This window comes from Oncorhynchus keta, unplaced genomic scaffold, assembly GCF_023373465.1.
Source record: "Oncorhynchus keta strain PuntledgeMale-10-30-2019 unplaced genomic scaffold, Oket_V2 Un_contig_6160_pilon_pilon, whole genome shotgun sequence".
NCBI classification, from domain to species: domain Eukaryota; kingdom Metazoa; phylum Chordata; class Actinopteri; order Salmoniformes; family Salmonidae; genus Oncorhynchus; species Oncorhynchus keta.
The window spans coordinates 100,830-116,775 of NW_026288708.1; the positions used below are offsets into that span (position 1 = coordinate 100,830).

Below are 15,946 nucleotides of genomic sequence, written 5' to 3' on the forward strand. Positions count from 1 at the left end.
CTGGTTATCCTATAACCTCGTCTTTCTGTCCCGTGAGGCTGGTTATCCTATAACCTCGTCTTTCTGTCCCGTGAGGCTGGTTATCCTATAACCTCGTCTTTCTGTCCTGTGAGGCTGGTTATCCTGTAGCCTCGTCTTTCTGTCCCGTGAGGCTGGTTATCCTGTAACCTCGTCTTTCTGTCCCGTGAGGCTGGTTATCCTATAACCTCGTCTTTCTGTCCCGTGAGGCTGGTTATCCTATAACCTCGTCTTTCTGTCCTGTGAGGCTGGTTATCCTGTAGCCTCGTCTTTCTGTCCCGTGAGGCTGGTTATCCTATAACCTCGTCTTTCTGTCCCGTGAGGCTGGTTATCCTATAGCCTCGTCTTTCTGTCCTGTGAGGCTGGTTATCCTATAGCCTCGTCTTTCTGTCCTGTGAGGCTGGTTATCCTATAACCTCGTCTTTCTGTCCTGTGAGGCTGGTTATCCTATAGCCTCGTCTTTCTGTCCCGTGAGGCTGGTTATCCTATAACCTCGTCTTTCTGTCCCGTGAGGCTGGTTATCCTATAACCTCGTCTTTCTGTCCCGTGAGGCTGGTTATCCTATAACCTCGTCTTTCTGTCCCGTGAGGCTGGTTATCCTATAACCTCGTCTTTCTGTCCCGTGAGGCTGGTTATCCTATAACCTCGTCTTTCTGTCCCGTGAGGCTGGTTATCCTATAACCTCGTCTTTCTGTCCCGTGAGGCTGGTTATCCTATAACCTCGGCTTTCTGTCCCGTGAGGCTGGTTATCCTATAACCTCGGCTTTCTGTCCCGTGAGGCTGGTTATCCTATAACCTCGTCTTTCTGTCCCGTGAGGCTGGTTATCCTATAACCTCGTCTTTCTGTCCTGTGAGGCTGGTTATCCTATAACCTCGTCTTTCTGTCCTGTGAGGCTGGTTATCCTATAACCTCGTCTTTCTGTCCTGTGAGGCTGGTTATCCTATAACCTCGTCTTTCTGTCCTGTGAGGCTGGTTATCCTATAACCTCGTCTTTCTGTCCTGTGAGTCTTTGAGAGTAGATAGTTGAGCACATAGACAGGTTCATTAGGAGCAGAGTTGATGGTTAAATGTGAAATGGATCCTCTCTCCCTGGCAACGGATGCTCTCTCCCTGGCAACGGATCCTCTCTCCTTGGCAACGGATCCTCTCTCCCTGGCAACGGATGCTCTCTCCCTGGCAACGGATGCTCTCTCCCTGGCAACGGATCCTCTCTCCCTGACAACGGATGCTCTCTCCCTGACAACGGATGCTCTCTCCCTGGAAACGGATCCTCTCTCCCTGACAACGGATGCTCTCTCCTTGGCAACGGATGCTCTCTCCCTGGCAACGGATCCTCTCTCCCTGGCAGAGGGTCTGAGTGGAATGTTTGTCCACAACAGAACACCCTTCAGTCAGCTGAAGATTTGTGTGTTAATATTTATAAATGTGTGTGTGCGTGTGCGTACGCTCTGTGTTCTCTCTCAGACGTTCCAGACCAGTGGGTTGTGGCTCTCCACGACTTCCCAGGTCAGACTGCAGAGGACATGTGGTTCCAGCAGGGCGCTGATCAGAGTAACGGAGCGTGTCGCGCAGACTGGACCAGAGGAACACTGGACGGACGGGAGGGACTGTTCCCCACTACCTTCACACGCACCTGTAACACAGGTAACATACAGAGTAGGGTGGAGTTGCCCTAGACGCTGATCTGGGGTCAGTTTTGCTTTCCCCATCCACACTAATGGTTAAGGTTTGGGGGAGGGGAAGCTGATCCTAGACCAGTCCCTAAGGGAGGCTTCATCTCGGGGTAACATGCACAGGACGCACACATTTTGGCCTAACCATATTTTCTGCTCCTCTCTGCAGCTCAGCCAATGACGGGCCAGCCTGTGGCCAGGGGCGTGGCCAAGGTCCTGTTTGATTTCAGTGGAGAGAGAGAAGATGAGCTCTCACTGAAGGTATGTTGGAGGTAGATGAAGGTATGTTGGAGGTAGATGAAGGTATGTTGGAGGTAGATGAAGGTATGTTGGAGGTAGATGAAGGTATGTTGGAGGTAGATGAAGGTATGTTGGAGGTAGATGAAGGTATGGTGGAGGTAGATGAAGGTATGGTGGAGGTAGATGAAGGTATGGTGGAGGTAGATGAAGGTATGGTGAAGGTGGATGAAGGTATGGTGAAGTTATGGTGAAGGTAGGTGAAGGTAGATGATGGTATGGTAGAGGAAGGTATGGTGAAGGTAGAGGAAGGTAGATGAAGGTATGGTGAAGGTAGATGAAGGTATGGTGAAGGTATGGTGAAGGTATGGTGAAGGTAGAGGAAGGTAGAGGAAGGTATGGTGAAGGTACTGTGAAAGGAAGATGAAGGTATGGTGAAGGTATGGTGAAGTAATGGTGAAGGTAGGTGGAGGTATGGTGAAGGTAGATGAAGGTATGGTGAAGGTAGAGGAAGGTAGATGAAGGTATGGTGAAGGTAGATGAAGGAATGGTGAAGGTACTGTGAAAGGAAGATGAAGGTATGGTGGAGGTAGAGGAAGGTATGGTGAAGGTAGATGAAGGTATGGTGAAAGTAGCTGAAGGTATGGTGGAGGTAGGTGAAGGTATGGTGAAGGTATGGTGAAGGTAGATGAAGGTATGGTGAAGGTAGATGAAGGTATGGTAGAGGAACGGATTGGTGAAGGTAGAGGAAGGTAGATGGAGGAATGGTGAAGGTACTGTGAAAGGAAGATGAAGATATGGTGGAGGTAGAGGAAGGTATGGTGAAGGTATGGTGAAGGTAGGTGGAGGTATGGTGAAGGTAGATGAAGGTATGGTAGAGGAACGGATTGGTGAAGGTAGAGGAAGGTAGATGAAGGTATGGTGAAGGTAGATGAAGGTATGGTGGAGGTAGATGAAGGAATGGTGAAGGTACTGTGAAAGGAAGATGAAGGTATGGTGAAGGTATGGTGGAGGTAGAGGAAGGTATGGTGAAGTAATGGTGAAGGTAGATGAAGGTATGGTGAAAGTAGCTGAAGGTATGGTGGAGGTAGGTGAAGGTAGAGGAAGGTATGGTGAAGGTAGAGGAAGATATGGTGAGGGTAGATGAAGGTATGGTGAAGGTACTGTGAAAGGAAGATGAAGGTATGGTGGAGGTAGAGGAAGGTATGGTGGAGGTAGATGAAGGTATGGTGGAGGTAGATGAAGGTGGATGAAGGTATGGTGAAGTTATGGTGAAGGTAGATGAATATATGGTGAAGGTAGATGAATATATGGTGAAGGTAGATGAAGGTATGGTAGAGGAAGGTATGGTGAAGGTGGATGAAGGTATGGTGAAGGTAGATGAATATATGGTGAAGGTAGATGAGTATATGGTGAAGGTAGATGAAGGTATGGTAGAGGAAGGTATGGTGAAGGTAGATGAAGGTATGGTGATGGTAGATGAAGGTATGGTGGAGGTAGAGGAAGGTATGGTGGAGGTAGAGGAAGGTATGGTGGAGGTAGATGAAGGTATGGTGGAGGTACTGTGAAAGGAAGATGAAGATATGGTGGAGGTAGAGGAAGGTATGGTGAAGGTAGGTGGAGGTATGGTAGAGGAACGGATTGGTGAAGGTAGAGGAAGGTATGGTGAAGGTAGATGAAGGTATGGTGGAGGTAGAGGAAGGTAGATGAAGGAATGGTGAAGGTACTGTGAAAGGAAGATGAAGGTATGGTGAAGGTATGGTGGAGGTAGAGGAAGGTATGGTGAAGTAATGGTGAAGGTAGATGAAGGTATGGTGAAAGTAGCTGAAGGTATGGTGGAGGTAGATGAAGGTAGAGGAAGGTATGGTGAAGGTAGAGGAAGGTATGGTGAAGGTACTGTGAAAGGAAGATGAAGGTATGGTGGAGGTAGAGGAAGGTATGGTGGAGGTAGAGGAAGGTATGGTGAAGATAGATGAAGGTATGGTGGAGGTAGATGAAGGTGGATGAAGGTATGGTGAAGTTATGGTGAAGGTAGATGAATATATGGTGAAGGTAGATGAATATATGGTGAAGGTAGATGAAGGTATGGTAGAGGAAGGTATGGTGAGGGTAGATGAAGGTATGGTGAAGATAGGTGAAGGTAGATGAAGGTATGGTGATGGTAGATGAAGGTATGGTGGAGGTAGAGGAAGGTATGGTGAAGGTGGATGAAGGTATGGTGAAGTTATGGTGAAGGTAGATGAATATATGGTGAAGGTAGATGAAAGTATGGTAGAGGAAGGTATGGTGAAGGTAGATGAAGGTATGGTGGAGGTAGAGGAAGGTATGGTGGAGGTAGAGGAAGGTATGGTGGAGGTAAGAGGAAGGTAGATGAAAGTATGGTGATGGTAGATGAAGGTATGGTGGAGGTAGAGGAAGGTATGGTGGAGGTGGATGAAGTTATGGTGAAGTTATGGTGGAGGTCTGGTGAAGGTAGATGCATATATGGTGAAGGTAGATGAAGGTATGGTGAAGGTAGAGGAAGGTATGGTGAAGGTAGAGGAAGGTATGGTGAAGGTAGAGGAAGGTATGGTGGAGGTAGAGGAAGGTATGGTGGAGGTAGAGGAAGGTATGGTGGAGGTAGAGGAAGGTATGGTGGAGGTAGAGGAAGGTATGGTGGAGGTAGAGGAAGGTATGGTGGAGGTAGAGGAAGGTATGGTGGAGGTAAGAGGAAGGTAGATGAAAGTATGGTGATGGTAGATGAAGGTATGGTGGAGGTAGAGGAAGGTATGGTGGAGGTGGATGAAGGTATGGTGAAGTTATGGTGAAGGTAGGTGGAGGTATGGTGAAGGTAGATGCATATATGGTGAAGGTAGATGAAGGTATAGTAGAGGAAGGTATGGTGAAGTTAGATGAAGGTATGGTGAAGGTATGGTGAAGATAGGTGAAGGTAGATGAAGGTATGGTGGAGGTAGATGAAGGTATGGTGAAGGTAGAGGAAGGTATGGTGAAGGTAGAGGAAGGTATGGTGGAGGTAGAGGAAGGTATGGTGAAGGTAGAGGAAGGTATGGTGGAGGTAGAGGAAGGTATGGTGGAGGTAGAGGAAGGTATGGTAGAGGAAGGTATGGTGGAGGTAGAGGAAGGTATGGTGAAGGTAGATGAAGGTATGGTGAAGGTAGATGGAGGTATGGTGAAGGTAGATGGAGGTACGGTGAAGGTAGATGGAGGTATGGTGAAGGTAGAGGAAGGTATGGTGGAGGTAGAGGAAGGTATGGTGGAGGTAGAGGAAGGTATGGTGGAGGTAGAGGAAGGTATGGTGGAGGTAGATGAAGGTATGGTAGAGGAAGGTATGGTGGAGGTAGAGGAAGGTATGGTGAAGGTAGAGGAAGGTATGGTGGAGGTAGAGGAAGGCATGGTGAAGGTAGATGAAGGTATGGTGAAGGTAGATGGAGGTATGGTGAAGGTAGATGGAGGTATGGTGAAGGTAGATGGAGGTATGTTGAAGGTAGATGGAGGTATGTTGAAGGTAGATGGGGGGTATGGTGAAGGTAGAGGAAGGTATGGTGGAGGTAGAGGAAGGTATGGTGGAGGTAGAGGAAGGTATGGTGGAGGTAGAGGAAGGTATGGTGGAGGTAGAGGAAGGTATGGTGGAGGTAGAGGAAGGTATGGTGGAGGTAGAGGAAGGTATGGTGGAGGTAGAGGAAGGTATGGTGGAGGTAGAGGAAGGTATGGTAGAGGAAGGTATGGTGGAGGTAGAGGAAGGTATGGTGAAGGTAGAGGAAGGCATGGTGAAGGTAGATGAAGGTATGGTGAAGGTAGATGGAGGTATGGTGAAGGTAGATGGAGGTATGGTGAAGGTAGATGGAGGTATGGTGAAGGTAGATGGAGGTATGGTGAAGGTAGATGGAGGTATGGTGAAGGTAGATGGAGGTATGGTGAAGGTAGATGGAGGTATGGTGAAGGTAGATGGAGGTATGGTGAAGGTAGATGAAGGTATGGTGAAGGTAGATGAAGGTATGGTGAAGGTACTGTGAAAGGAAGATGAAGGTATGGTGAAGGTATGGTGGAGGTAGAGGAAGGTATGGTGAAGGTAGAGGAAGGTATGGTGAAGGTAGAGGAAGGTATGGTGAAGGTAGATGAAGGTATGGTGAAGGTAGATGAAGGTATGGTGGAGGTAGATGAAGGTATGGTGGAGGTAGAGGAAGGTATGGTGGAAGTAGAGGAAGATATGGTGAAGGTAGGCTTGCTCAGCACTTTGTGAGTGTGTGTTATTTTGTCACAGATGAAGTAGAAAGTCTAATGATCTCTCCCTGTCTCTCTTTCCCGCTGTGCCCCCCCCTCCCCTCCCCTCTTTCCCTCTGTATCTCTCCCAGGCAGGGGAGGTAGTAACAGAGGTGGTGACAGTAGATGAGGAGTGGTATCTGGCGGATGCAGGAAGTAGACGAGGCCTGGTCCCCAAAAACTACCTGTCACTGCTTCCTGACAGCTGCAAATAGGACTATGTGATATATATATATAAACTACATTGCCATAAGTATGTGGAAACCCTTTCAAATTAGTGGATTCAGCTATTTCAGCCACACCCGTTGCTGACAGGTGTGTAAAATCGAGCGCAACGCTTTGCAATCTCCATAGACAAACATTGGCAGTAGAATGGCCCGTACTGAAGAGCTCGGTGACTTTCAACGTGGGCACCGTCATAGGATGCCACCTGTTTGACAAGTCAGTTGGTCAAGTTTCGTCCGGTCACCTGTAAGTGTTGATATTGTGAAGCTCACCTCTTATTGGACTCTGGAGCAGAGGAAAACGCGTTCTCCGGAGTGATGAATCGCGCTTCACCATCTGGCATTCTGACGGACGAATCTGGGTTTGGTGGATGGCAGGAAAACGCTACCTGCCCCAATGCGTAGTGCCAACTGTAAAGTTTGGTGGAGGAGGAATAATGGTTTGGGCCCCTTAGTTCCAGTGAAGGGAAATCTTAACGCTATAGCAGACAGTGACATTCTAGACGATTCTGTGCTTCCAACTTTATGGCAACAGTTTGGGGAAGGTCCTTTCCTGTTTCAGCATGAATATGCCCCCGTGCTCAAAGCGAGTTCCATACAAAAATGGCTTGTTGAAATCAGTGTGGAAGAACTTGACTGGCCTTCACAGTGCCCTGACTTCAACCCATCAAACACCTTTGGTATGAATTGTAAGTCCCTGCAGCAATGTTCCAACATTCTAGTGGACAGTCTTCCCAGAAGAGTGGAGGCTGTTTTAACAGCAAATTGGGGACCAACTCCATTTTAATGTCCATGATTTTTGAATGAGATGTTCGACGAGCAGGTGTCCACATACTTTTGGTAATGTAGTGTATCTTTGAATATGTGCCTTCAGAAAATATTCATACCCCTTTCACTTATTCCATATTTTGTGTTACAGCCTGAATTCAAAGTTGATTAAATAGTTTTTTTTTCTCACAGATCTACACACAATACCCCATAATGACATCACAATAACCCATAATGACATCACAATACCCCATAATGACAAAGTGAAAACATGTTCTTAGAAATGTTTGCAAATTTATTGAAAAATGAAATGCAGAAATATCTCATTTACAATAAGTATTTACATCCCTGAGTCAATACTTTGTAGAAGCACCATTGACAGTAAGTCTTTCTGGGTAAGAGCTTTCCACACGTGGATTGTGTAACATTTGCCCATTTTTATAATTTTCTAAATTCTTCAAGCTCTGTCAAATTGGTTGTTGATCATTGCTAGACAAATTTATTTGAAAATCTATATCAAGAACAGGATTCGATCCAAACTGCCACTCAGGAACATTCTCTGTCTTCTTGGTTAGCAACTCCAGTGTAGATTTGGCCTTGTGTTTTAGGTTAATGTCCTGCTGAAAGGTGATTTCATCTCCCAGTGTCTGTTGGAAAGCAGACTGAACCAGGTTCTCCTCTAGGATTTTGCCTGTGCTTAGCTCAATTCCATTTATTTTTTATCCTGAAAAACTATCTAGTCCTAAAGGATTTCAAGCATACCCATAACATGATGCAGCCACCACCATGCTTCAAAATACGAAGCCTGTTACTCAGTGACGTGTTGGATTTCCCCAAACATAATGCTTTGTATTTCAGAACAAAAAGTTCATTTCATTCATTTTTTGCCGTTTTTAACTAAGTGCCTTGGTTTGGAATATTTGTGTTCTGTACAGGCGTCCTTCTTGTCCTTCTTATTGAGATTGAATCTGTGTTTGAAAATGCACTGCTCAACTGAGGGATCTTACAGATAATTGTATGTGTGGGGTACAGAGATGAGGGACCTTACAGATAATTGTACGTGTGGGGTACAGAGATGAGGGACCTTACAGATAATTGTATGTGTGGGGTACAGAGATGAGGGACCTTACAGATAATTGTATGTGTGGGGTACAGAGATGAGGATGTCATTAATAATCATGTTAAACACCATTATTGAACACAGTGAATCCATGCAATTTATTATGTGACTTGTTGAGCACATTTTTACTCCAGAACTTATTTTAGGTTTGTCATAACAAAAGGGGTTGAATACTGATTGACTCAAGACATTTTATTCATTTGTAAACATTTCTATATAAAAAACAAACATATTTCCACTTTGACATTATGGGTTATTGTGATGTCATTATGGGGTATTGTGTGTCGTCCAGTGACGAAATCTCAATTGAATCCATTTTAAATTCCGTCTAACAGAACAGCATGTGGAAGAGGTCAAGGGGTGTGAATATACACTGAGTATAAAAAGCATTGCTGAATCCAGGTAAAAACCTATGATGCTTTTTAATCGAACCGAAATCCACTTTAATCAAGTGTAGATGAAGAGAAGGATTCAGATTAAAGAAGGATTCTTGAGCCTCGGCGTATCGGTGCCATTCAGAAGGTGAACGGGCAAGACAAAATATTGAATTGCCTTTGAACCGGGGTACGGTGTTAGGTGCCAGGCGCACCGGTTTGTGTCAAGAACTTCCAACGCTGCTGGGTTTTTCACGCTCAACCGTTTCCTGTTTGTATCCAGAATGGTCCACCATCCAAAGGAGGTCCAACCAACTTGACACAACTGTGGGAAGCATTGGAGTCAAACATGGGCCAGCATCCCTGTGGAACGTTTTCCACACTTTTTGTAGAGTCCATGTCCTGACGAATTGAGGCCGTTCTGAGGGCAAGAGGGGGGTGCAATTGAATGTTAGGAAGGTGTTCCTAATGTTTTGTCCACTGTGTATATAGCAGGTTTGTGAGGTACAGGGACTGAGAAAGTGTTTGTTAAGCGAATGAATGAGTGTGTGTTGTAGTACTGATGTGGTTGATGAGCATTCTGTTTACATCTCAGTATGATAAGGAATAGATTGAAAACAGTTTAACACCAAACTACCCTCCACAGACACCAAACCACCCTCCACATTGACACCAAACTACCCTCCACAGACACCAAACCACCCTCCACATTGACACCAAACCACCCTCCACATTGGCACCAAACTACCCTCCACATTGACACCAAACCACCCTCCACATTGACACCAAACCACTCTCCATAGACACCAAACTACCCTCCACATTGACACCAAACCACCCTCCACATTGACACCAAACCACTCTCCATTGACACCAAACCACTCTCCATAGACACCAAACTACCCTCCACATTGACACCAAACTACCCTCCACAGACACCAAACCACCCTCCGCATTGACACCAAACCACCCTCCACATAGACACCAAACCACCCTCCATAGACACCAAACCACCCTCCACATTGACACCAAACCACCCTCCACAGACACCAAACCACCCTCCACATTGACACCAAACTACCCTCCACATTGACACCAAACCACCCTCCACATTGACACCAAACCACCCTCCACATTGACACCAAACCACCCTCCACATTGACACCAAACCACCCTCCACATTGACACCAAACCACCCTCCATAGACACCAAACCACCCTCCATAGACACCAAACCACCCTCCACATTGACACCAAACCACCCTCCACATTGACACCAAACCACCCTCCACATTGACACCAAACCACCCTCCACATTGACACCAAACTACCCCCCACATTGACACCAAACTACTCTCCATAGACACCAAACCACTCTCCATAGACACCAAACCACCCTCCACATTGACACCAAACCACCCTCCACATTGACACCAAACCACCCTCCACATTGACACCAAACCACCCTCCACATTGACACCAAACCACCCTCCACATTGACACCAAACCACCCTCCACATTGACACCAAACCACCCTCCATAGACACCAAACCACCCTCCACATTGACACCAAACCACCCTCCACATTGACACCAAACCACCCTCCACATTGACACCAAACCACCCTCCATAGACATCAAACCACCCTCCACATTGACACCAAACCACCCTCCACATTGACACCAAACCACCCTCCACATTGACACCAAACCACCCTCCATAGACACCAAACCACCCTCCACATTGACACCAAACTACTCTCCACATTGACACCAAACTACTCTCCACATTGACACCAAACTACTCTCCATATTACATGTCAGTACTTTACTTTGGTGCCAAAATGGCAGCCGTTGTAATTCTACATGTGAAACCGTTTGCTGAATCCTGTTGAATCTATCCCAGTATCAGAATGTCACCAGCAAGCCAGCCTTTACAGCACAGTGCTTTTCAACCGTAGAAATAGAATTACTAGAATGGTCATCCACATTAGAGTCTATGGGTATGTGACGGGTGGTGCCGTGCCTTGAGTGTACCCAATGGGGGGTGCAGTTCAATTGCCATTTTCTGAAGGTCTGTTAAACCATTCCAGTGATGTTGTATTTCTTTTGTTTTTAACCTGGTACTTTACCTGATCCTGTATTTCATAAGGTAACCTAGTGGTCACTTTCTAAATGGGGGGGGGGGGTGAATCCTAACTTTAACTTACAGTCTAATTTTCATTCAGTCTGTGAAAATGTGACTTAAGTGGAGGTTGGTTAGGATTTTCTTTCTGTGTTAAACTGCTTTGTGTCGTTACATACTGTTTAACTGGATGTTCCATACAAGCTTTTTAATCCAAATAAACATGTTTTAATACTAGCGCTTCTGTGACTCGTTGCTTCTCTAGTGGTTGTTCAAAGGCAGGAAGTCGTCTACAAGTAACCAATCAACGACCGGTAGTCAAGATGGCGTCTACATGTAACCAATCAACGACCGGTAGTCAAGATGGCGTCTACAAGTAACCAATCAACGACCGGTAGTCAAGATGGCGTCTACATGTAACCAATCAACGACCGGTAGTCAAGATGGCGTCTACAAGTAACCAATCATGACCGGTAGTCAAGATGGCGTCTACATGTAACCAATCAACGACCGGTAGTCAAGATGGCGTCTACATGTAACCAATCAACGACCGGTAGTCCTATTCTCGCTATACACCAAGTCACTTGGCTCTGTCATAACCTCACATAGTCTCTCCTATCATTGCTATGCAGACGACACACAATTAATCTTCTCCTTTCCCCCTTCTGATGACCAGGTGGCGAATCGCATCTCTGCATGTCTGGCAGACATATCAGTGTGGATGACGGATCACCACCTCAAGCTGAACCTCGGCAAGACGGAGCTGCTCTTCCTCCCGGGGAAGGACTGCCCGTTCCATGATCTCACCATCACGGTTGACAACTCCATTGTGTCCTCCTCCCAGAGCGCTAAGAACCTTGGCGTGATCCTGGACAACACCCTGTCGTTCTCAACTAACATCAAGGCGGTGGCCCGTTCCTGTAGGTTCATGCTCTACAACATCCGCAGAGTACGACCCTGCCTCACACAGGAAGCGGCGCAGGTCCTAATCCAGGCACTTGTCATCTCCCGTCTGGATTACTGCAACTCGCTGTTGGCTGGGCTCCCTGCCTGTGCCATTAAACCCCTACAACTCATCCAGAACGCCGCAGCCCGTCTGGTGTTCAACCTTCCCAAGTTCTCTCACGTCACCCCGCTCCTCCGCTCTCTCCACTGGCTTCCAGTTGAAGCTCGCATCCGCTACAAGACCATGGTGCTTGCCTACGGAGCTGTGAGGGGAACGGCACCTCAGTACCTCCAGGCTCTGATCAGGCCCTACACCCAAACAAGGGCACTGCGTTCATCCACCTCTGGCCTGCTCGCCTCCCTACCACTGAGGAAGTACAGTTCCCGCTCAGCCCAGTCAAAACTGTTCGCTGCTCTGGCTCCCCAATGGTGGAACACACTCCCTCACGACGCCAGGACGGCGGAGTCAATCACCACCTTCCGGAGACACCTGAAACCCCACCTCTTTAAGGAATACCTAGGATAGGATAAAGTAATCCTTCTCACCCCCCCCCCCAACAAGATTTAGATGCAAGTGGCTGTTCCACTGGATGTCATAAGGTGAATGCACCAATTTGTAAGTCGCTCTGGATAAGAGCGTCTGCTAAATGACTTAAATGTAAATGTAAATGTAGTCAAGATGGCGTCTACATGTAGGTAGTCAAGATGGCGTCTACAAGTAACCAATCAACGACCGGTAGTCAAGATGGCGTCGACAAGTAACCAATCAACGACCGGTAGTCAAGATGGCGTCGACAAGTAACCAATCAACGACCGGTAGTCAAGATGGCGTCGACAAGTAACCAATCAACGACCGGTAGTCAAGATGGCGTCGACAAGTAACCAATCAACGACCGGTAGTCAAGATGGCGTCGACAAGTAATCAATCAACGACCGGTAGTCAAGATGGCGTCTACATGTAACCAATCAACGACCGGTAGTCAAGATGGCGTCTACATGTAACCAATCAACGACCGGTAGTCAAGATGGCGTCTACAAGTAACCAATCAACGACCGGTAGTCAAGATGGCGTCTACAAGTAACCAATCAACGACCGGTAGTCAAGATGGCGTCTACAAGTAATCAATCAACGACCGGTAGTCAAGATGGCGTCTACAAATAACCAATCAACGACCGGTAGTCAAGATGGCGTCTACATGTAACCAATCAACGACCGGTAGTCAAGATGGCGTCTACATGTAGGTAGTCAAGATGGCGTCTACAAGTAACCAATCAACGACCGGTAGTCAAGATGGCGTCGACAAGTAACCAATCAACGACCGGTAGTCAAGATGGCGTCGACAAGTAATCAATCAACGACCGGTAGTCAAGATGGCGTCTACATGTAACCAATCAACGACCGGTAGTCAAGATGGCGTCTACATGTAACCAATCAACGACCGGTAGTCAAGATGGCGTCTACAAGTAACCAATCAACGACCGGTAGTCAAGATGGCGTCTACAAGTAACCAATCAACGACCGGTAGTCAAGATGGCGTCTACAAGTAATCAATCAACGACCGGTAGTCAAGATGGCGTCTACAAATAACCAATCAACGACCGGTAGTCAAGATGGCGTCTACATGTAACCAATCAACGACCGGTAGTCAAGATGGCGTCTACATGTAGGTAGTCAAGATGGCGTCTACAAGTAACCAATCAACGACCGGTAGTCAAGATGGCGTCTACAAGTAACCAATCAACGACCGGTAGTCAATGTCATCTTTTATTGTCACTGTTTGATGTATTGTTGCAGATACAAACCAAAACACTCCCAGATATCTTCATCATCATCATCAAACCTGGTCGTTTTAACATATACCCCTCCCAGACACACAATACATCTCTTCATCATCATCATCATCAAACCAGGTCGTTTTAACATATACCCCTCCCAGACACACAATACCTCTTCATCATCATCATCATCATCAAACCTGGTCGTTTTAACATATACCCCTCCCAGACACACAATACCTCTTCATCATCATCAAACCTGGTCGTTTTAACATATACCCCTCCCAGACACACAATACATCTCTTCATCATCAAACCAGGTCGTTTTAACATATACCCCTCCCAGACACACAATACCTCTTCATCATCATCATCATCATCAAACCTGGTCGTTTTAACATATACCCCTCCCAGACACACAATACCTCTTCATCATCATCAAACCTGGTCGTTTTAACATATACCCCTCCCAGACACACAATACATCTCTTCATCATCAAACCAGGTCGTTTTAACATATACCCCTCCCAGACACACAATACCTCTTCATCATCATCATCATCAAACCTGGTCGTTTTAACATATACCCCTCCCAGACACACAATACCTCTTCATCATCATCAAACCTGGTCGTTTTAACATATACCCCTCCCAGACACACAATACATCTCTTCATCATCAAACCTGGTCGTTTTAACATATACCCCTCCCAGACACACAATACATCTCTTCATCATCAAACCTGGTCGTTTTAACATATACCCCTCCCAGACACACAATACATCTCTTCATCATCATCATCAAACCTGGTTGTTTTAACATATACCCCTCCCAGACACACAATACCTCTTCATCATCAAACCTGGTCGTTTTAACATATACCCCTCCGACACACAATACATCTCTTCATCATCATCATCAAACCTGGTCGTTTTAACATATACCCCTCCCAGACACACAATACATCTCTTCATCATCATCATCAAACCTGGTCGTTTTAACATATACCCCTCCCAGACACACAATACCTCTTCATCATCATCATCAAACCTGGTCGTTTTAACATATACCCCACCCAGACACACAATACATATCTTCATCACCATCATCATCATCAAACCAGGTCGTTTTAACATATACCCCTCCCAGACACACAATACATCTCTTCATCATCATCATCAAACCTGGTCGTTTTAACATATACCCCTCCCAGACACACAATACCTCTTCATCATCATCATCATCATCATCAAACCTGGTCGTTTTAACATATACCCCTCCCAGACACACAATACATCTCTTCATCATCATCATCATCAAACCAGGTCGTTTTAACATATACCCCTCCCAGACACACAATACATCTCTTCATCATCAAACCAGGTCGTTTTAACATATACCCCTCCCAGACACACAATACATCTCTTCATCATCAAACCTGGTTGTTTTAACATATACCCCTCCCAGACACACAATACATCTCTTCATCATCAAACCTGGTCGTTTTAACATATACCCCTCCCAGACACACAATACATCTCTTCATCATCAAACCTGGTTGTTTTAACATATACCCCTCCCAGACACACAATACATCTCTTCATCATCATCATCAAACCTGGTCGTTTTAACATATACCCCTCCCAGACACACAATACCTCTTCATCATCATCATCAAACCTGGTCGTTTTAACATATACCCCTCCCAGACACACAATACATGTCATCATCATCATCATCATCATCAAACCTGGTCGTTTTAACATATACCCCTCCCAGACACACAATACATCTCATCATCATCAAACCAGGTCGTTTTAACATATACCCCTCCCAGACACACAATACATCTCTTCATCATCAAACCAGGTCGTTTTAACATATACCCCACCCAGACACACAATACATCATCATCATCATCATCAAACCTGGTCGTTTTAACATATACCCCTCCCAGACACACAATACATCTCTTCATCATGCTTTCTAAATACACTAACAATCAAATTAAACTACTTACTATAATATTTCACTTTTTTTTATATAATCATACTTAGTGACAGTACATAATTGGCCCCATTTCATATGACAGATGACATTTTCTGGCCAGGGTCTTCTGAGGCGCAGACACCATTCAAAACGTCTACTGACTCATTACAACTTCAGCTTTACGCATCGGGTGAATTCGTCCCTCTGTGACCAAAAGAAAGTGATCTCATTTAAATTCGACGAGATCATTTAGTATTGTTTCATATCGAGAGCTCGACATTCGGCATGATAATATTAGTGAGATGAGCCTGTCTGCTGTCATCGCTAGAGTCGCATTTCATATGCCGTAATGTCAGCAGAGCTGGAAGGTTCACAACCAGGGGGTCCGTGGTCTGGATAGGACAGGACATGTGATGTGTTGCTCCCCTATGCAAAATG

The 15,946-nt window shown here is 45.9% G+C and overlaps 1 protein-coding gene and 1 long non-coding RNA gene across 2 annotated transcripts in view; both read left to right on the forward strand.

Moving 5' to 3' along the window:
* LOC118397921 (cell surface glycoprotein 1-like) overlaps window positions 1-1,598 on the forward strand; it is a 34,581-nt gene extending 32,983 nt beyond the window's left edge. Inside the window, exon 13 of the mRNA XM_052510823.1 lies at window positions 1,484-1,598. The gene's annotated coding sequence lies outside the window, so the exon portion shown is untranslated. The remainder of the gene's footprint in view (window positions 1-1,483) is intronic.
* On the forward strand, window positions 1,587-11,035 carry LOC127925724 (uncharacterized). The gene is made up of 3 exons (XR_008122045.1): window positions 1,587-1,663; window positions 1,862-1,953; window positions 6,282-11,035. It is a non-coding gene; the product is annotated as an uncharacterized LOC127925724 (long non-coding RNA).
* Window positions 11,036-15,946: the final 4,911 nt, after the last annotated feature.